Source organism: Sapajus apella, unplaced genomic scaffold (genome assembly GCF_009761245.1).
Source record: "Sapajus apella isolate SASKATOON/1434 unplaced genomic scaffold, GSC_monkey_1.0 scaffold18, whole genome shotgun sequence".
NCBI classification, from domain to species: Eukaryota; Metazoa; Chordata; class Mammalia; order Primates; family Cebidae; genus Sapajus; species Sapajus apella.
The window spans coordinates 9,230,460-9,254,207 of NW_022436958.1; positions in this window are offsets into that span (position 1 = coordinate 9,230,460).

Below are 23,748 nucleotides of genomic sequence, written 5' to 3' on the forward strand. Positions count from 1 at the left end.
AGGAAGCCTCATGGAAATTTAGTTGATTTGAAGGAGGGTTGGGCAAACACAACAGTGTATTAGGGTTTAGCAAATGCCTTGACTTTTTTTTCTTTTTTCAAAATGTTTTCAGTTCAAGGAAACCCAAAACACATTTGGCTAAACACTTTTTCCTTAATTTTCAAACCCATGTGTATTTCAAGGGAAATTTAATCCATGTGTTTCTGATTCATTTACACTTAGCTCATCAAAATGTGGTTTCATAAGACCCATTTGATGTCTAAGAAGCTCTGTGAGCTTTTTTTTTTTTTTTTACAAGCTTTTTTTCTTTGAACCAGGAAGTTACATTTTGCCAAGAGTCAATGGAACTTCAACCAGAAAAGAATCGGTTTTGTTTGGGATCTTGGAATCTTCAAAGTTGGTGGGAGCTAATGAGCTGGGAGGGGAGAAAAGCTGATTCAGAGAGCAGGAACCTTCCCACTTCTAATATGTTATCTGTTCAGATAACTTGAAAATCTAGTTTTCTTTCAGTTTACACTAGAAAATTCACCTTTAAATTTTGAAAATCTTGTAGAAAACATGAGGATGAATTTTATTACAGGGTCCAATGCTGTCATATACTCTGATAATCTTCCACTAGTGAGTCTGTGGGTGATGATTATCAAGGTAGTAATGACATACTTATCTTAGAGGCAGTTATAAAGAAGTGACTCACCAAAGTGTTTAGATTGGCCATTTCTTATATTTAAAAAATATTTCTTTGCCTAGTTATTGTCACTCTGTGCACAACACTACTGGTTCTTTAAGAAACAAGACAAATAAGACTCAGTGAATGTGCTGATTCAGGTGCACACAATCCCCTATCTCATTGCCGGTGTTGCTAAAGAGCATCTGGGGTAAGGAAACATGCATCCGGTCCATCCGTCAAGAGTCCATGAGAAAGCCAACAATGTTTGCACCTGCAGGATGAATTACATCTTTGGTGTGTGTGGGAAGCTACATAATGAGACAGCAGAGCGTCTGACACGTTTCTTTTTACTTGCTCCTTCTGCACCTTCTTTTTGTACTACCTTCATTTTTTCCACTTCCTCTCCCTTTTCCCCTCCTTTATACAATCACTAAATAACTAAATGTGGCACATCCATCCAAGGATGGGTTGACATGGTTTACACATTGCTTTCATTTGGTTGTTCTTTGGATGAATTCTTCCTTGAGAACAAGATAATGAAAACCATACAGTCACTGAACACACAATCTGCCATCACTTTGGCTGTTCCTTCGCAGCCCATTTCATTTTATAAAGCCTAGTCCCTGAGTTTACTCCAGTAGAATATCTGAAGCAAGTGGAATCCTGCCCCCTATGGGCTTACAGAATTCAGCAAATACTGCCAATTTAGTCCTTGCCTGTCACCCATATATCAGAGAACTTATTTGAATGTAACATCTCTTGCTAGCCCAGTATAGGTTCAGAAACTTGGCCTTTTAAGTATTAATATAAGTCCTGTTCTGGGACTTTCATTGTGGGAGCTGAAGACAAAAGAAAATTAAAAGAACATTTGGAAGTTTTTTACCTCATGCAAACCTCAAATTTGGAACCATTGCCTAAAGGAAAGTGAAGGTAAATGTGTACTTTATTTCTGGGCTGAGCTTTGACAGTCTAAAACAAAATGCTAAATTTTTAGCTACAGCAGCAAGTTCAGATGACAAGTGTGAGGGAAAAGAATTATTCATTGATTCAAACTCCCATACCAGTCAGTGAAAAGGCTAAAAGCAATAAAATTACAGATGAGGTCTTTGGAATTTAACCAAAAGAAGTTCATTTTCACTTTCTAATTTGTCATTTGCTTTTAAAGACACCAAAGAAACATCACAGAAATATTAACTTCATCTCTGAAAACACAAAGGTAAAAACTATTGTGGTTTAAGATAGAAGATATTTTCTCTTAAAATTGTCTTTAATACTTCTGCACTGATAGAACTTATGAAAATAGCCAATCTATTACGGCTACTTTAATTTCCTTTCCCAAAGATACATAATCGAGCATAAGTACTGCAATCAATGCCCAAAACACAAATCTCATACATCTTGCTAATTCTGGAGAAATAGTGTCAAGTTCTTTTTCAGTACAAATTTATGCTTTACTTTTAATATGTTTTGTTTTTAATTCTCAGAAATACTTATTATTAGTCAAGGAAAGCAACCTTTTTATAATATAGAACTATCCTGCCTCTGTAAGAGTAGAAGCAAAATGATTAAAAACAAAATATGAAAAGTGCTATAATTTACTGAAAAATGTAAAGAAATTTAGAATAATTTTGTTCAAACTTACAATTTTATGATTGAAGAAACAAAAAGTCCAGAGTGTTCAGGAGACTTGTTTGAGTTTCACAAGCTGATTCTGTAAGGCTGGGTATCAGAAGTCATCTCTAAATACAAGTCCAGTGCTATTTTAACAATTGATAAAGTTTCTAAGAGCAATATATCCCTGAGATGGGACATAGCAGAAAAGTCTATAGAGATTCTTTGAATTTGGAAAGTTCTCACTAGATAGAAGTTCCAATAAATAGAACAGATGAAAATGGAACTCATTCATTGAGGTGAAGTTGGAAGCCCTGGGGTCTCATTTGTTAACTCCTCTCACCCACTCCTCCTGAGGACCTTCTGAGTACCTCATAAAAATTCCAAGAGCTTCTTAGGACATTATCTGAAAACCACCAATAATATCCTTACTTGTGAATAGAGTCAAAAGTGACCCCAATGACCCTACAAAGTACCACAGACTGGGTGGCTGAAACAGCAAACACTGATTTTCTCATGATTCTGGAGGTTAGAAGTTTGGGATCAAGGTGTCAACATGGTTGGCTTCTTCTAAGGCCTCTCTCCTTGGCCCGTTGATGGCCACATTCTCTCTGTTTCTTCACATGATCTTCCTTCTGCACTTGTCTGTCTCTTAAATTTTCTTATAAAAGCACCATCGTATTGCATTAGGGCCTGCCCTTATGACCCCATTTTAACTTGTCTCTTTGAAGACCTTATTTCTGAATTTGATTAAGCTAATATAACAAAATACCTTAGACTGGGTAATTTATAAACATCAGAAACTTTTTGCTCATAATTCTAGACACTGGGAAGTCCAAAATGAAGGCACCAGCAGAGTCAGCATCTGATGAGGACTCACTCTGCTTCAAAGATGATGCCCTCTCATGTGTCCTCACAAGGTAAAAGGACGAGGCATCTCTCTGGTATCCCTTTTAGCAGGACAGCAATCTCATTTACAAGAGCAGAGCCCTCATGACCTAATCATCTCCCAAAGGTCCCACCCCCTAATATCACCTTGGTGAGTAGGTTTCAATATATCAATTTTGTGGGTACTCAAACATTCAGACAATGGTAACATCTCCAAATACAGTCACATTCTGAGGTACAGAGGTTTACGGCTTTGACATATAAATTTTCAGGTTGCAGGGAAGAGGGCATTATTCAGATCCTAACACTCACCTTTGTAAATTACCCCTTTGTATCATACTCTCCCCTTGGGTGGGAAATTTGACTTGATTCTAATGTGTAGAATATGGCAAAGGTGACAGGAGTTACTTCGTCACTTCATGATTATGTCACATGGTAAAATAACCTGTCTTGTTCTAGAGATTTTCTGTCTCTTATTGACTTTGAAAAAGTGAAGTGGCCATGTTAGGAAGCCCAGATAGATGGTAAGGAGCTGAGGGAGGCCTTCAGGAAATGACCAGCAAGAAGCCAGTTCCTTCAGCCTTAGAGCTACCAGAAAATGAATTCTGCCAGCAATCAGAGTGACTTGGAAGCCGATTCTTCCTCTGCCAAGCCTCCAGATGAGAATCCCAGTCCCAGCCGATACCTAGATTGTAGTCCTTAGCAGATGACTTTGCCAAGCTGGGCCAGGACTCCTCACCTGCAGAAATTGTGAGTTAATACATATGTGTTTTAAGACACAAAGGTTGTGAAAATTTGTTACATAGTATAGAAAACTAATACCTAAAAATCTGAGAGTGGCTTTGAAACCAGGCCAAGGGTGCAGGCAGGAGAAATTTTGACAAAATAGGAAATGCCTATATAGGGCCAAGTGCAGTGGCTCACAGCTGTAATCCTAGCACTTTGGGAGGCTGAGGCGGGTGTATTTCTTGAGCTCAGGAGTTCGAGACCAGCTTGCGCAATCCAGTAAAACCCTGTCTCTACTAAAATACAAAAAATTAGCCAGGCGTGGTGGTGTGTGCCTATAGTCCCAGCTCTTCAGGAGGCTAAGGCAGAAGAATTGCTTGAACCCAGGAAGCAGAGGTTGCAGTGAGCGGAGATTGTGCCATTGCACTCCAGCCTGGGTGACAGTCAGAGTGAGAATTCATCTCAAAAAAAAAAAAAAAAAAGAAAAAGAAAAAAAAGCCTAGATAGCCTTGAACAGATTGTTAAAAGAAACCTGGATATTAAGGACACTGCCAATGAGAGCTGAAAAACAAAATGATGAGCATGTTATTTGAAATTGGAGGAAGAGGGATCTTTGTCATAGAGTGGCAGAAAAATTAGCAAAATTGTCTCCTACGGTTACACAGAAAGCAGAACTCGTTAGTGATGCATGTGGTCATATAGCTGATTTCCAAGCTAAGTGTTGAAGGTGCTGCCTTGTTTATTCTTGCTGATTATAGTAAAATGTGAGAGAAGAGAGATAAATTGAGGACAGAACTACTAAAAAAAGGAACCAGGACTTGATGATTTTGAAAATTCTCAGTCTCTCCAGATGGCAAAAAAAAAAAAAAAATTAAAATTAAGGGATTCACTGTCAAGAAAGCTTGCTCTGGAGAGAAAGCAGAGGCTGTGACTCTACAGTCTTTTACTAAAGCCTCAGAAAGATTAAAAGGTTAGCGTATTCAGTAACGCAAAGGGGTCTTTCAAGAGATTAAGGCTGTGCCTCACAGATTCTCCCAGTCAAACCGTAAAGATTCCACTGAGTAAATGGTGGTGTTCTTCAGTCATTTTAGCAGGATGCCAAGGAAGAGAAGGAATTTACTCAAAAAGATCTGTGGACCTGGCTTTTGTCTAATGTAGTGAACCCCTTTAAAATCCACAGGAGACCCACAAAGCACTTGAGATAATTGTTTCAATGAAGGCGCTACCAGCTTGGACTAAAAAGAACAGAGTATATGTGAAAGGAGGCTGTCAAACTCCCAAAATTCTACTGGCAGGAAATACTGATAAAACTACTCAGCTGCTACCTTTTATGAAAAAGGAAGAGTGACTCAGAAAGCAGAACGAAGAACCAAGAGGGTGGAGCCTAGAGCTGCATGGAATTATGCTTAGGTCTTGAAATCTCTTCAAGAAATCAAACCTTTGCCTGGCTGGATTTCACAGCTGCCATGGAGCAGTGACTTCCTTTTATCTTTCATTTTTCCCCCTTTTTGAACTGGACCGTCTATAGATGTTATTTTTGGTCTGTCCCATGAATTCATATTGAGTTTGTTGAAGGCAGATAACTTGTGTCTTTAGTTTCACAGGATCACAGATGGAGAGGAATCGTGCCTCAGGAGCTAGCTATACTTAACAGATTATTGCCAGAAACCTCATTTTTACCTAGACCTGATTTAAATGATGAGATTTTGAATGTTGAGCTGGTTCTATAATAGGATGAGACTCAGGAAATTTGGGAGGGGGTGATTTTATTTTGCATGTGGGAGAGACATTAATCATTGGTGGCTAGAGGGTAGACTGCAGTAGACAGAAGCTAAAATGGCTCTGAAGGTCTTCGCTTTCATGCCCCTGTATAATCCCTTTCCTTAGATTGTGAGTAGGGGCTGTAATTTGCTTCTAATTAATGGAATATTTAGAAGGTGATAGAACATCACTCCCAAGATAATGTTACATTATATAAGAACTGTCTTGCTAGAAATCTCTCTATGATGCTGATTTTGCATAAGCAAGCTGCCATGAGTTTTTTCATCACATGGAAATGAATTCTTTCAACATTTTTAATCAAATTCTAAGTGGTCCTGTCCTCAGATAAAAAAATGTTTGTTTGTTAATGTCTTTTTGTGTCCTCTTACTTATACATGGACATGTTGTCTTCAAGGCCAGGAGTTTGTAAGCTTCTGAAATTAGAGGTTATGCCAACCATCTCTACTGTCCCCTGACACTTCATGGGGTAGGACTGGAACTCAGATGCTTGAGTTAAATGAAAGTCAAGGTTAACTTGTTCAACGACCCAAATCTTTCTTCTCTACTAAGCAAGTTAATTTATTCTTTACACCAGCTTTTATAAGATGGATGCCCTAGATCCAGGTATAAAATAAAGATAAAAAGATGTAGAGCAGAAAATAAGAAACTATTTCTTTTTTTTTTTCAGTATTTTATTGAAGATTTTTGCTTTACTGTTTCTTTTTATTAGTGAGGAAACATTTCGCAGCATCCCCTAAGGTAGTCCTTTCATATATCACATTGGCCCGTCCTGTGTCACATACATGCCCATCATAAAATTATTCCCTGGCAAGCAGACTGATAGAACAATCACAACCTGATAAGACCAACTATGATTCTCCTGAGTTGCTGGGAAAGAAGTGGACACACATTAATAAAATTGAGATCCAACAACATGAGGAAAAAGGGGAATTTGCCATTGCCTGGACAAACAATAGTGTCTTCTTCAAGAATATAGCACAATTTTACAAATAATTGTATTATGAAATTGGTAAAAAAAAAATCTATAACTATTTATTGAGCACCTTCTATGGGCAGTATTCTGGGAGCTAGGAGTACAATAGTGAAAAATAGAGTTTCTTTCTTTTACTCCAAATAAGTAATGTCACATGCTAATAGTATAAAAGATAAAATTTATGATGGTGAAGAGTGACTTGGTGAGGGTGTGGCAGGGCTTTTGTATGTACCCTGGCCACATGTACATCCATGGAAGAACTGCAGGTGACACAACTGATGTGAATTCATTCTTATCTAAATAAAAAAGAGAGACCCCATCATGCCTCTGTGGCCAATCCCTCTTTACACTAGTTCTGAATCTCTCTTTCTTTCCTCATATCTCTATCTCTACCCTTTTTTTCACTATTTGCCACTTTGCATAAGCACTTAAACATACCAAAGTCTCTCTCAAAGTCTTGTTATTTTGAATATGAATAAATAAATGAATAAATAACCGTGTCACCTTATAAAGCTGCACTGTCTGTGCACTACACAACTCCAGAGACAGCCAGACACAAACTGTGCTGTAAGTAGTTGTAGTGTGGTGCCCTGAACACTTGTCTCCATCCACCTCGGATCTCTGTTCTAGCTACGGCTTTATCTCCTCCTCACTGCAAAAATTCTTTAAAATAATTTTCTGCCTTGGTTGCCTTTTCATTTCCTTCTTCTATTTATTTCTAGAGTCACTGCAATCTGGCTTCCACTCTACCAGGCCTGCAACATCAACAATGACCTCTTTTTACTAAACCAAAGCCTCTTTTTAGTTGACATTTATTGACATTTTGACAGCATTGGATTCTCTTTCTTGAAATACTCTCTTCCCTTTTCACATTCTCCTAAGTTCATTCAGCCTCTCTGACTCTTCCCTCTCAGTCTGTATGGGGATTCTTACAATTCTGTGCCACTCTATATTCTGTGCTAGGCTACCTTCTCTTCTCACTCATAAGATATAGATAGATCAATAGAAACTTGAACAACCAAAATCCTGTTGGCCATTTTTATTGGTATAAAGTTAAGGGCATCTTTTGGATATTTTAATGCATCTAAACCATGTACAGGTATGATCTAATTTTAGACTTTTATATTCTATTTTTGAAATGAGACAGATATAGCTCTATGTTATGAACCAATTAAGAGATATCTCACCTAAAATACTGTGATATGGTGTCTACCTGATACATATTAGGTGTTCAATAAGTAATTGTTGAATAGATTAATAAACATACTTTTTAAAGGAAGACTAAATACAAGAGAATGGTAACAAACTCCAAAAGATAGATATATAAAATAAAATATCTATGAAGTATGTCTCAACGATTTATATTCCACTCAGAAATATTTACTTAAGTTTGGAAGACTAAAATTTTATATTCAATATGATACAGATTATTTATCTGTTAAGACTTGAGGCCAAAGGCCAAATACTTCTGTGGCATGTCCATAATCACAGTCATAGGAATAAAAATGTAAAAGCAAATAAATTAGGGGGACTTGATTATCTGGGCATATGAACATCACTTTCTAAGTCAATATAAGACACAAATTACTTAAGGATAAATGTAGATTATTTAGTTTATGATTTATGAGTATAAATGATAACTCAAATTTACCAAAATATCAAAAGAAATGTGAAACTGAAGAAATTATATTCTTACATTGTTTTAGTATAAAGAGGAAGAAAAATGATTCAGGATTCTAAACTTTCAGCCAAGTTTCCCAAGGGTCAGACAGACATTTTTATTAAAAGGAAAAAAAAATACAATATAATAAATCCATTATTCTTTCATTTTGTGAAATGTCAAACTCCATGTGATCCTTTTAATTTCTCTGGGTGTTCTAAACAGATCATATTTAGAGATGGAGCTAATACACAGCATGGCAAGTATAGATCAGAGTATGAAGAAAAGGCGTAATAACTTGCAAACACACACACATACACACACACACACAATCAAAAACCCTTTAATCTGACAGATATAATAAAGCGAAAGTTCTCTGTTGAATATCCCCTAACATCTATTTATGACCTACTTTTGTCTCATGAAAATGATTTTTGTGTCCAAAGGATATGGACGTCATGATGCATCTATGCTACTCTTTCACCTCCTGGAGCTGAGTAAAGGTCATGAACAGTGCACTACTTATTTCCTGAGTAGCCAAATTGGTATTGCTTTCTGAAGTTGTTCATGGGAATAAGACAACATGATGGCAGGATTGGATAATTTCATATGAAACATGCAGTTTCCTTTCTCTTCCTCTCTGTCTGTCCAATTCTGAAAGTCATTATTTATGTTAACCTTAACATTTGAGATTTTGAACAATTATTAGATGCAGGAAGTAGACTGATCAAATACATGTGTTTAAAAGAGAATAAACTTTATTCCACCTCTGTAGAAGATACAGCTAATAACTTATGTGCAAAAGCAGTTTTTCTTCCCTACTTATCAAAAACCAGGTGGACTTCCTCTTCGATCATTCTTTAAGTCTACCTAGTGGTCTTAAGGTGAAATGCCTTCATGTTAAGCCATAATCAATCATTGTACACACACGAATTACTTTCTGTCCTCCTCTTTCCTTGTCATCCTGGTCCAAAGCAGGTTTTTGAGACGGAGTACATTCATCTGAGCTGCTAGCTGCTTCACGCATCCTTGTATATGATCTGCCTGGTCCCAGACCCCTGGAGAAAATTTGTGTGTGCATACTGTATGTGAACTTTGGATAAATAAATAAACACATGAAACAGCTTCCAGATAATTGAAAGCGAAAGAAGGAGGGAGCAAAAAGAAAACAATTTCTCTGGGAAGAAGCAGCTAAGGTGGCAGGTATGATTAAAATCCATATGATTTATGGGTAGGTGGATTACTAACATGACAGCCCTGTTAGTGTTTGTTTGTTTGGGACCATTTGACAATAAAGTTTTCTTGTTGTTGTTGTGCTTCCTGTGGGTTTTGCTCCGGACTTAGCCACTCAGGAATTCCTAGTGCCTGACTGAGCAGTAATTTAGCAAGCTTTCTTGTGCTCTTTTCCTGTCAGCATTAACATGTCAATTCATTTTAATAGTCTGGGCATGCTCAGTGGGCATGCATTTTCTCAGAAGGTCTCCCATGAGCCCACCCCGTGGTGCAGAAATGTGTTATATCTTGTTTCAGACCTCGGAGACTTCAGCAGGTTTATTTTCATTATGGCCAAGTGTATTTGTTAAAACAAAGCCAAAATAATATATATAAAATCAAGACCCTAACAAATGAAATAGTTTATGTATATTTGATTGGTAATTTAAGCTCTTTCAAAGATTAGGTTGTATAATATTTCGTTACACAAAATTATTGCCATAGCAGAGCTTCAAAAAATGTGTGCTGTTACTGCCTCTAGTTTTTGGAAGTTAAATGATATTCTGTCACAATGGGAGTTTTCTGTAATCATGATTAATAGTTGAAGTGGCTTTCATATTAACGGAGAATTTTCTCACCATCTTTCTCATTAAAGTATTTTAAAATGAATGTTTATCTAATGTTCTATCCATAAGTAAATGAATAAATGAAGAAATAAGTAAATAAGTACATAAATAAATACACACTCAAGTCAAACTTCCAATTAGGAGTATTGGTGGTTCACAAACCTGTCTCTCAATTGTCAAACTGGTCTCAATTTACATACAAAATTTAGATGTGTTAGGAAACACCTTGTTAGACAGAAAGGAAATAAAAGAAGAAAAGAAAGAGAAAAAAAAAACCTAAATTTCACAACCCAAACAAAATGTGGTTCAAGATCACAGAAAGGTTGACAATTTCGCCATGTATACAAATTATTGCTTTAAAAAAGCAAGCTTTTGAGGGTGTACTTTAAAGCAGCTAAACAAAATATGTTATATTGTTGACACATTTGGGACCTCAGAATTTCTAAAATGGCAGAGCAGTTCTGTAATATCACAAGTAAAGGTCAAAGTTGAGAGAAAGGCATCAGAGTTGAGAATTACATCAGCTCTTTTTTTTGAATGCTCCATTTTCCCTTTTCCTTTTCATCTCTTTTTTTTAAAACTTTGAGTGACAAGCTTTGTCTATGTGATTATGTAAGGGCAGTGAGTTGACTGTGTATAGGTTCATAAAATTTTTCTGCAGTACACAGTTGGTGGAAATGATCAGACATTTGTGATTCATTGTATGTTAGAGCACAATTCTAGTTAGAATTTAGCGTTTGACAGAATGATGTCTTATACCTCAGGTATACCCTTGTATCCCACTAAACTTTCTTTAAAATAATTTTAAAAGAATTTTTTGTTTCTCTAAATTATTTCACACATAGAACATTTTATAAATTCTTGGCACAAACTTTTAGAATACCCTGCAGTTGTCACAGTTTTTGTTTTACCTCCTTTTAAGAGGTAACCATGGAAATTTACTAGTTACCTGTTGGTAAGAGTTCTCTCTTAATGCTTTAAATCATCAATGATTTGGAAATATAGGCCTGTATGTAGTAGGAACTTAATCCTAAATAATTGTGGCAATATTTTAACTGATATCATCAGTCATAGTCAGAAAGTTACAATAACAGGGCTTTTTAAGGTCTAAAAATATTCACTGACCTCAGGAAGTAACTTCTGGTGAATGCTTATTCAGGTCAGGGAAAATGTTTTCCATACTCTGTATCTAAAGGGCAAAGTGGAAACATAGAGGATAATAGGAAGGGATACAGAAGAGATTAGATGGGTCTGAAGGCAGAGGTCAGAAAAGATGGAGTGGCTCCCCTTCCTGGCAAGATATCCTGTGGGTTTTCTCTCACTTTGCCCAGTTCACCAACCTCTGGAGACTTCCAGCCTCTCCTCATCTGACACTGCACAGGAGCGTGTCTCTGGGTATGCACCTATCGGTATGCCTGCACATTCACTGTACGGGGAGTAGAGAAAAGAGAAATTAAAGGGCAAAAAGTCTTGTCTTTTGAATCTCAAATTACACCACCCTTGAGATTCTTTTAAGTTTGCACATTGGGAAAATTTGAGAGGGCTTTATTCTTTTTGTCAAAATGAAAAATAACACTTTTGTCCTAAAATAGCGAATACACCTTAATTCATGAAAACTTTGCTCATGTAAAATACAGCAGAAAAAAGGCCTTCATCTATAAAGTGCTTTCGGATCTTCAGTGAGAAGTATAGCACTCTATTTTTATGATCTAGTCTCCTTACACATTCATTAATATTATTATGGGAAAAATAAATATCATTTTCATAAAACAAATTATAGAATATATTATGTCATCTTCCCTGTGTGTTCAGTATATAAATGAATTACCTGCCAGCAATATTTTCGCTGGCTTGAGTTTATACTCAGATATAGCACTTTCAATGTTTTCTTAAATTATATTTTTGCATAGTATGATTTATATAATCTGTGATTAATAATATTTATTACTAGAATGCCAAATCTCTCTCTCTTATCTCTCTGACATACACATAAACTCACACGCACAATATACACACAAACACACACATACACACATACACATGCTCTCTCTCCCTTCAGGGCTCGTTGCTATCTAATAAGGATTATTTTGAGGCTATTCCAATGTATGTTTCAAATTATTATTCTAGACTCCTTGTTCTTCTCTTGAAGATAAAGGAGAGTTCCAAGAACCATTATCTTTTTTACTTAAATATTATAACACTGGAGAAAGAATTATATGTGAAATATTCAGGACAATTTCATGGAGTTCTGAATGAATCCTCCTAACATTCACCATGTTTACATAAGTTGTGTGTGACTAGAATAATGGAAGCTATTGATAATACCATATTTTAATCAATTTTTGGAATTATTTTGAATAAGATTTTAACTTTAGAACTAATAAAAATGCAGCCCATAAATGTTCAATAGCCAAAATATACTACCTAATCATGTGCTTTTTATGGAGGTAGGAGTGGAAATGAGAAAATTTTTATCTCCTTTAAATATCTCTGTCAATTTCTTTTAAACTTTGGATTTATGGCTAGCTTTTTACAGTGAATCTACTTTTCAAGCAATCGCTTATTCCTGAAAAACTTTATGCGGGCATCCAACGTGATTCATTTTCATAGTATTTATACGAAATGCGTAAATCAAGTACTACTGATAGTAGCATCTTTGTAGTTCTTTTTAAATATGGATGAAAGATGAGTTTTCTTCCAAGGTACAAAATGTCATTAAGGGCTCAGGTGGTTAAAATCAACATGAAAAATACATGCTGCATTTTCTTCCCTTAAATGCAATAATGTAATCAGATTTCAAGTCATCCTACCTACCTCACTTACAGCTTTATGGAGATTAATTAGTTTTTAGATCCCCGTCACATGATCTTTTCTGACTGTCATTTAGCTGGCTGACTAGACCTGTAAGCTGTCTCCTGCCCCAAAGGAGCGATTAAATTTTAGTATTGTTTGCCTTCTTTCTTTGATTTAAAGGTGGATTTTAAAGTCATAGTTTAATTGTATTTTGTTTTAATTAGAAATATTTTGTAATCTTATTTGTTGGAAGGTAAATATTAAAATAAATAAGTAAAATGAGGTGTTTCCCCCAGTTTGCTACAGACTGTTACTATACTGACACCTACAAACTAATTTTTGAAATTATTTATGGTACACATGCTACTTGCATTAAAATGAGTTTTCTACAATAAAGCTTTATCACAGAGGAGTTTGTACAGGTGTACCAAGTTAAGATCACTGATAATTGGTGGTTCTAGGACAAGTTTTTAAGATCAAAATGAACGTGGAATTTAAAAAAATTCTGGAAACTTACAAATACAGAAAAGGTATGATTTGTTTCAGTGGCATGATTTCTGTTTAAAAAACATAAAAGCAGAATCAAAAGACAATAAAACAATTATGAAATTGCTCATTCTTAATAACATATTTTCTATAATAACTGTTACCATTTATTTCTCTAAGAGTTGCTGACTGAGCTAAGGATTAAAACTGAAAGACCACAGAGTTTGTTTTTATGTTAATCTATTTGGCTATAGATGCTCAACGGAGAAAAACAAAAGAAGAAAACATTGATAAACTACTTCAATCTGCTTTACAATATGTGATTAAAGAAAGAAAAGAAACCTTGTCTGCTACAGTTGTTCAAACATTGATATTTCTAGCTAGGGTCCTAATTAAGGTGTAATGAGAGATTTGAAGAGCACTAAATTCCCTCATTCACGTCACTAAACCAGTGAACCACAACTACATGTAGAATTTCATGGAGACGTAGGACCTGGTGAATTAGTTACCATATAACTCCTGAGCAGTTGGTTCAGAGCTGGAGCCACTGGGGCGTAGATCCACGGTGAACATGTGACTGCCTGGCCGCTATTTGACTGCAGATTTCTGTTCATGGATATTTAACAATAAACAGTCACTCCACGTAGGAGGGAACTTGATTCCACAAACACGTGGAATTTCCTGGCTCTTGAATAAAGACGCCACAGGATTTTCACTGCTCAGGTGTTACTGGATGCAATGCTGATTCAGGAATCGAAATAGATTATCTATTTCCCTTGCCTGTGGAGTTGGATCATTGCCCTTGGCAGTAACCCCAGACTTCTGCAAATGATGAAGACATCCCTCTATGCCTATGTAGAAAATAGGGCCAACATAGATGCCATTAGAGAGATTCAACTGAGCTTATGCTGGGAAAATTGTGGCATCCACACCTTGCCTAAGGAGGGAGTATTGAGAACACCAGAACAGGCTGAAGCCCATTCCCTTGAATGGAAATCATTGGGTTGTTCAAAATCTCATGGATACAGTACTATGTGGCTCTTTTTCCTTCCAAAATACTGTTCATTGACTGAAAGTAATCACTTGACTCTCTGCCTACCTTCAAAGGTTCTTTAAATAATTAGTACGGGGATAAATAATATGAAAGAATTCAATACTCAACCTTGAGCATTTGGATAACTCAGATTTGGTAAGCTTTATATGCCATTTTCTTTATAATAGCCTTTGGAAAATAAACGCCATTTCAAATTCCCAATTCGTAATAAACAAAAACCCAAGGCATGAGATGAGTAACAGGATAATCGTAATCTTCTATATGGATCCCATCAGTCTCTCTGTTGCTCTTAGGAAATAGGTCACTTATGTTTGGGCTTCATTGCCAGAGAGCATCAGTTCCATACTCCATAACATTCTGTTAGTCATGTGCAGAGATTTTGTTCATACCATTATCCTATGTTTAGTTAAGAATGATAGAAAAAATTTTCTCCCATTGCAAGGTAAATAATATACTTCTAATTGGTTTTACAACTTTAGAGTTATAACTGCATAATTAAGTTCTTATTGGCATTTGGGAGCTGCCCCTCTTTACGTTCACAAAACAAACCAATTCCAGGGCCGGGCGGGAGTAGACAGTAAGCACCCTCACCTCATACACAGAAATTATCATAAATAAACAAATGCCTGAATATATCCATTTCTATCACCAGTAGGCAGGATTCCAAGCCAGGCATGTTGATCCTGGGTTTCTGTTCCATTGATAAAAGGGAATATGCCATTTTTGTTCCAGCCCAGAGCTGTCCAATGTGCCCTTGTAAGGCAAGTTTCCATGTTGAGTGAATAAGGATCATTGTTTCCTTTATAATGAGCCTCCCCCTCCTTTGGCTCTCAGTGAAAGGCTGCCACCACACTGGCTAAGAAATAGTTCTGTTTAACCGCCAAGTGTCTGCTGAACACAGTGCGGTAATGGAAATGATTTTCTTATCCATCATTACATGACTGGCACGTGAATAATTTTGCCCACCAGGTCATCATGTCACATCAGCCACGGCAACTTGGCTCAATCAAATGTAAAAACTATATTACTCCCACAAAATGATCATTTTCACAAGGCAAATAAAGAACATTCTTTATTTCTACTCCCCTTTATTTACGTGTATTGAAGATACTTGGTTCAAAGGTATCCTGGCTTAGGAAAGCGAGCAAAGTACATTGACTAAATTCATATTATAATTTAGAATTTATATGTTTTCAAGTGGTACATTTGTTTTGTACCTATTTCTGGTGGGCATAGCCAAACTAAGGATCTAGACATTAATAATACATCCAGTTCACTAATATTTATTGCTCCAAATCCAGTCTATATTAGCATGTCAGCCCTGTATCAAAGCAGAAGACAGCAGTATTTATGATTATTAGTACAATATTGAATCATCCTGAACCAATTACTGATCCAATTACTGTGTCATTATTGTCTTCTGAATAGGGCTTGATTTGTCTGTGATAAATATGATGCAATTAAACCACCTTTTTACATAATAAAACACTGCAGGTGTTTATTCTTAAGAGTTCACAGATACTAACAACCAATAGATTTAATTAAAAAAATCCTTGATAAAGTGCGAATTTCATTAAATTCTTCTAACTTTAATATATATTTAAAGTCTACCTTATTGAGCACTACAATCGTATAATCTCTTGTCCGGCAATTGTTTAGAAACTACACTAACTGTCAGACCAAACACAAATTAACAGTGTTGTTTAATATTCTGATTTAAAATGGCATTTGTTAAAAGCATACAAACATTAACTGAATTATCAAAAGTAAATTTCTTAAAGTAGCTGCACTACAAAAGGCTGATAATTACAGAAATTATACGTATACATTTTTAAAGTGTTTTTGTCACTACATATTTTAAGAACCCATATTATTTGAATAATCTGTGCTTCAAACAATCTGAGTATTAATAACTCTAAAAATTATCATAAGAACAAAAATAATAGAGAACAATGTTTAGTTAGTATTGTTTTTAACTTTAAAGATAACCCAAGAAATTGCTTTGGTTCTTGATCTATATCTTCTCTTTACCTTCTCCACCCCCAAATATAAAATCAACAGTATAATTAAAGGACTGGAAAGGAATGATAAATATCAGTATTATACTTTTTTATTTATTTTACAAAAAATATCTTGAATTTTATAATAATCAATCTGTTTGATCATTATATTTTAAAGTACCAAAATTCAAGTTAAATTGGAGATTTTTTTAAAGAGATAAACAACATTGCCTAGTCAACTTTCTAAGATATTAACATAAAAACAAAGAAATTTCATGACCTTATGAAAGTGTTTTATTAAAAATAGTTGATTCCTAAACAAACTGACCTTGACAGTTTCAATTTATTGTCACATAAGACTATTATACTATTTCTATTTTGCATTTTTATTGATGCCTTTTAAGAAAAATAAATTTAATATAAATCTTAATCTATCACTCAACCTAGTAGTTTAACTTATTTCACTCAGCATTGAAACAGTGGTTGGACACCAACAGCTTTTATAATGTTTTTGTAGGTGTTGTTATATAACAGATATCAGTATTCACGGATAAGTATTACAACTGGCCAAGGATTTCAAAGTGGTTAATAACATACAGCATTTATGACACACCTTGCTGTGGGCCTATCCAGGTAATTAAGGAAAGCTTGTTTTGCTTTAAGGCCGTAACTGTAAATACAAATTACAGTTTTTATCTGTTTTCATTATCTCTTTCTCTTCCAGCTCTTTCTCCCTCTCTCTTATTTTCTCTCTCGGTTCCTCTTTCTCTCCCTCCTCTCTCCATTTTCAATGAGTTCTAAATAGGAAGGATTTTCCATTTCTCCCTCCCTCCCTCCCTCCCTCTTTCCCTCCCTTCCTTCCTCCCTTCCCTCCTTCCTTTCTCTCTCTCTTTCTCTCTCTCTTTCTCCCCCTCTCTCTCTCTCTCCCCCCCCGCTTTTTCCTATCTTTTTAGATGGAGTTTCACTCTTGTTGCCCAGGCTGGAGTGCAGTGGCATGATCTCCGGCTCACCAAAACCTCCCTCCCCGGTTCGAGCAACTCTCCTGCATCAGCCTCCTGAGTAGCTGGGATTACAGGCATGTGCCATCACGCCTGGCTAATTTTTTTGTATTTTTAGTAGAGACAGAGTTTCTCCATGTTGGTCAGGCTCGTCTCGAACTCCTGATCTCAGGTGATCTGCCCACTGAGGCCTCCCAAAGTGTTGGGATTACAGGCGTGAGCCACAGTGCCTGGCTGGACTTTCCATTTTTATTGACAGCATTTAAATAATTATAGGTGTGTTCTTGTAGAAATCAATTGATAATTCTGAACACCTACCAACATGCCATTGTCTCCATATTTTTAAGAGGCAAGAATAAACCCAGATCCATTCCAAGTAGATTAACGAAAATATACTTTGTTTTTCATCCACATTGTATACAACAGGGGTGAGGGGAAGAGCCTGTTGTGCTTCACATAAAGGAGTAGTAAAGAAGAAAATGAACATTTTCATTGGTGCAGACTAAAATTTACTCCCTTAGCCACAGAAATTCAATATAAATTCAGAGTTTGTAAAAAATTGAAAATGGGTACTGGATTCCAGACAATATTTAATTTAAACTAAGCGTTAAAATAAAAGCAATAACACTGAGAATAAATTAATAAACTACAATTATTTATATTTACAATAAGTGGTTTGGGTTTGAAACACCTACTCTCTACACCAATAAAATAAAACCTGCATTCTGCAGCAGCTAAAGTAAGTTAAATGAAGATGCTTTTAACAAGGTTATTACTTAAGCAATGACAGGTTTACAGATTTTAGCACCACTGGGTTTTCACAGGAGCTACAGCAAGTGCTAAAATAACACACACCTTCAGGTTCATTAAATTCACCAGTGTGATGGAATAACTGATATTTTGCTATATTACTGTAGTCCTTCAAAGAACCATCTATAAATAAGATACACTAATAACAACTGTTTGTGCTGTTAAAATAATGAAATAATTCTTCTGGCTTTATTTGCAAGAGAAAAATTGTGTTTAAGCAAAACCATTCACATAGTTAGATCTTGTAATTTGGATTTCTTTGTGTGGATAAATATGTGAAATAAATAAATTTCACATATTTATTTATTGACTTAAAGTAAGTGCATTCTAGAAAGGATTTTGCCATGAGGCTGCACTCAAAAGGAAACTTGTAAAAAGGTGGTGTATATTAAGAGGAAATAAACTGAATCTCACCCCCAAATATTTACTTTATTGTCTAATGTTTACTAGGATATTTATGGAGGCTGTTTTATTTAAAGAACTTATAAAATTCTAATAACTGACAGAAACAGCAGCATCTCTGATAAATCCTTTACTGTAGTCTGCTGTGAGATGAGCCAAAAGCATAAATAGTGAGTTTCTAATAAATCAATGGAGTCTGGCCTTTGGAGACCTGGAAGACATATGGACAGTAATAGAGTATCTCAGGTTGTCTCATGAGTGATTCCATCTGGATGAAGTCTTGGTGTTATTCACAGCCTACTTCTCCCCTAAAACACCTTCAATCTTATCCACAGCCTCCATCTCAAATGTCAGACCACCTGGGATATGCAGCTGTCAGGCTGAAAGGGGAGCTGCCTGGGACTGGCCCCAGCCTGCTCATCAAGGAGACGCTGTCACTAGCCAGCAGGCAATGCTAGGTGCACAGGGGTGACAGCACTACCCAGAGCCAGGACATACGCCAGGCTCTGGATCTGAGATTTTTAAGGAAAAAATAAAGAACTTAGCTGGAACTATGAATATCTCCACAATAGACCTGCCTCTGATGTGATATTCTCCTTCAAGATATTTACATTTTTCTTGTCAATATTCATATACACATCTCCATATTTTTATTATTAAGTAAAAAACGTACATTTGTTACACAAGAATATTTCTATATACTTCATAGCATTCTCATGTTTTTTGATATATGTTCTCTTACATTGGTATTTAAATTTTACATTATTAAACAAATTTAACTTGATCAGTACAAGCCTTCTGAGAGAAACATTTCTTTATCATAACTGAGCTTGTTGGTTTCTTTTCTCTGCCTCATGACCTCCTTCCATGTGTGCCAATGTTTGTGGCACACACTGAAGATAGCAGCATCATCTTCCAAATAGATAACAGTACCCTATTATAAAGGTGATACATTTAATATTATGTGTTTTCTTTTTATTTTTCTTTTCTATTTTTTGAGATGCAGTCTCACTCTGTCACCCAGGCTGGAGTGCAGTGGTGCAGTCTCGGCTCACTGCAGTCTCTGCCTCCTGGGTCCCAGAGATTCTCTGCCTCAGCCTCCCATTTAGCTGGGATTACAGGCATGTGCCACTACACACAGGTAATTTTTGTATTTTTAGTAAAGATGAGGTTTCACCATGTTGGCCAGGCTGATCTCAAACTCCTGACCTCAGGTCATATGCCTGCCTTGGCCCCCCAAAGTACTAGGATAACAAGTGTGAACCTATTGCAGCTGGCCTCTCTTCTTCTTTTTTATAAACCCCCATTTAAAAATTAATAGACACAACATTTGGGATTGAATTATGTTTTTGTGATTTTGAATTATTTTTTAGAAATACAAAGGGTCACTTAATCCCACTGAAAATAGTCCTGGTTAATCAGAGTGTGATTGTAATTCGTTAATCACAATCAAAAAAGATGGGTTCTCCAAGAGAACAGATGCCATATCTACCTTAGTCACATATATTTCTAGTTTTACCAGTGGTTGTTGGTACACCAAAATATTTGTCAAATGAACGAGTGAATTCGTATTTTTCTAACTTTCTATGTAGCAGAAGTTGTTTTCATGGATAATCAAAATTCAATGTGAGATTTTGTCTTAATTTTTTTTCTAAATTTCTTGCCCATGTACACATGTTACAATGTTCTTACTCCACATATAGTTTCTTGTCCAATATAATGCTGTGCTTAGTTCCTGCATTTTGCTTCTCTTTTCTAAGATTTAAATTCCTAAGCCTGAAATCCACTATATCTGACTTTAAGATAGTCTCTGATAGGCAAACAACTTATTTGTTGCTTTGTTGTTTGATTTTAGGGTAAATGAAATATAATTTTTTTCAGAGAGGCAACATGGCATAGTGGTTAAAAGCATGAAGTTGGGTAGAAAGAGTTTCAGAAACAGTCCTCAAGATATGGCCAGCATGGCACTGGGAAGCAGTGGAGGGTGTACTCAGGTTCTTTCCCACGAGGCCATGATGGGACCTGGGTTAGTGGGTAGAATTCATGGGGATAAGTGTATAAGCACGTAGAGCTGAGTGTGTCATGTAGGGCAGTGCTACCATTGAATGCCTGTTATTTGCTCAACAACTTTGACTTGCTCTGCAAATTATAATCCACACTTGACTCCGAGAAAACTAAGTCATGGAAGAATTAAGTAATTTGCCTCTTGTCACATGAAGATGAGGTTAAAGCCTTCCAATGTCTCTATTTTTTCTTGCTAATTGCTCAGGAGCCAACCTTAAGGCCTCTTTTTTGTTTCATACCCCTTAAACAATTGGTTAGGAAAGATAACAGGCTGCCTTTTCAAAAGAGATTCAGAACCTGACTTCTTCATTCCACCTCCACTGCTACCATCCCAGTCTCAGCCTCCATCATATCTTGCCTGGAATTTTCCATTAGCCTCTTATCAGGTCTTTCTGTTTTGGTCCCTACTCCATACACTCTTTTCTCCACATAGCAGTCTGTATTAGTCTGTTCTGACTGAGTAATTTATAAAGGAAAGAGGTTTAATTGACTCATAGTTCAGCATGGCTGGGGGGGCCTCAGGAAACTTACATTTGTGGCAGAAGGGGAAGCAAACAAATCCTTTTTTACAGGGCAGCAGGAGAGAGAAGAATGAGTGTCCAGCAAATAGGCAAGCCTCTTATAAAACCATCAGATCTCATGAGAATGAACTCACTATCATGAGAACAGGAAGGGGGAAGCTGCCTCATGATTCAATTATCTCCACCTGGCCCCTCCCAGGACATGTGGGGATTATGGCAACTACAATTCAAGATGAGATTTGGGTGGGATACAGTTAAATCATATCACAGCCCAAACAATTGTTTGAAAGTATATGACTCATCATGCTTTCTTTGCTGAAAATCCCAGAATGAAACTTCACTTCACTGAAAGTAAGAACCAAAGTTCTTGCAATGCCCAACCATTTCTTACACCAAGTGTCAACAAATTGGCTCCAATCATGATTTAACAGCCATGAGCCAAGGATGGCATTGCATTTTTAAATGGTTGAAAAAGAATTCTGCAAATGTACAATATTTGAAAATCATAAGAAATTTAACCTTCAGTGTCCATAAATAAAGTTAATTGGAACATAGCCACTCACATTCATTTGCAGATTATTATCTACGGCTACTTTCACACTATCTTGGCAATTGAATAGTTATGACAAACACCTTGTATGTTACAAAGCCTAAAATAGTTACTACTGGTCTCTTCTCAGAAAAGTGTATTGAACTTTGACCTAAAATATCTGGTTTCTGTGACCTCTGTGACCTCATCTATTGCTCCCTGCCTTTAACTCTGCTGCATCTGCATTGGCTTTCTTGCTCCTGCTTTGGGGCCTTTGCACTAACTCTTCTCACTAGAATGCCCTTTTCCTAGATCTCCACATTACTAATTCTCTTTACTTCTTTCAGATGTCACCTGCTGAATGCAGCAACCTACACTGAGCATCCTATGAAATACTGTAATACACACCCTAAACTTTATAGTCTCATTCCCTCTTAACTTGCTCTATTTTGTCTCCTTTATTCAACCTTCTAACAGATTATATAATTTGCTGACTTAGTAACTTTAACCAAAATTTATGTTTTTTTTGCTGTGAAGCAAATTCACTGTGTTCAGGCTACCACTTCAACCCATGTGTCTTGGGCTGCAATTTATGCTACTTGCATGAGTCTAGTGAGAGAGAACAATCATATAGCGAGTTAAGCAAAGCAGCTTTATCACTCATCAATAGGCAGCAAGGGACTCTGGAAGTCTGAGATTCAAGGCAGGTTGGTTTCCCAGGACTCATGAAAGCTGCCTCAGTTAATGGAATCTCATCTGTATGTGTCTCACATGATACCACAGCTGAGGTACCCCAAAAGCAGTCCATCCTGGGCTTTAGGCCTAGGGGGTCAAATGACTTGAGGAATAAAGTGTGAAAGGATATCCTGTTGTAGGAGGGACAGGAATAGAGCCCCAGATGTTCTGATCAGTTTTGCCTTATCTCAGGATGCAGCATTCCAAGCACATTCTATAGTTTTCCTTAGGAAAGACAAGTGAGAAATGAGGGGGAACTGGTTTGGTCCAAGGCAACTCAGATGACTGTCCTGTACTTGCTAGAATATGAATCCCATGAGGTCAGAGATATTTGTCTGTTTTGTGCCTCAAAAGCAATGGCACTCAATACATATTACTTCACTGTTGAATGTGATACCGGTTGGACATCCCAAATCTGAAAATCTCAAGCTTTTTGAGTGCTCACATGACACTCAAAGGAAATGCTTAGTGGGGAATTTTGGATTTTGGATTTTCAGCTTTGGGACACTTAACTGGTAAGTATAATGTAAATATTCTAAAATTGGGAAAAAAAATCCTAAATACTTCCACTTCAAGCATTTTGAATGAGGGATACTCAACATGTATTATATTGCCTCTGACTAAATGAAGTATTTTAATATTTGACTTCTGGTACCTCACTAAAGCTGCTATTTTGATTCATTGTTTTTCTTCAAGTTCATTACACACAAAGAAAAATGTACTGAGTAATTTAGTTATGGTTTTATTAAACACCATTCTCACTTTCCCAAGAAGAAACCCATCCATCCATGTCCTTACTACAAAAAAACAATGAAAAAACATTGAATTATTACAAATACAAATGTGCCTGATAATGCCTATTATAATTTTAAGTTGTAGACTGGGCATGGTGACTCATGCCTGTAATCCCAGCACTTTGGGAAGCCAAGGCAGGTGGACCACCTGAGGTCAGGAGTTCGAGACCAGTCTGGCCAACATAGTAAAATTCCATCTCTACTAAAAAGACAAAAATTATCTGGGTGTAGTGACATGTGCCTGTAGCCCCATTTACTCAGGAGGGAGAGGCAGGAGAATCAGTTGAACCTGTGAGGCAAAGGTTGCAGTGACCCGAGATTGCACCACTGCACTCTAGCCTGGGGGACAGAGTGAGACTCTGTCTCAAAAATAAATACATAAATAAAATAAAAATAATAATTTTGAGTTGTATATAC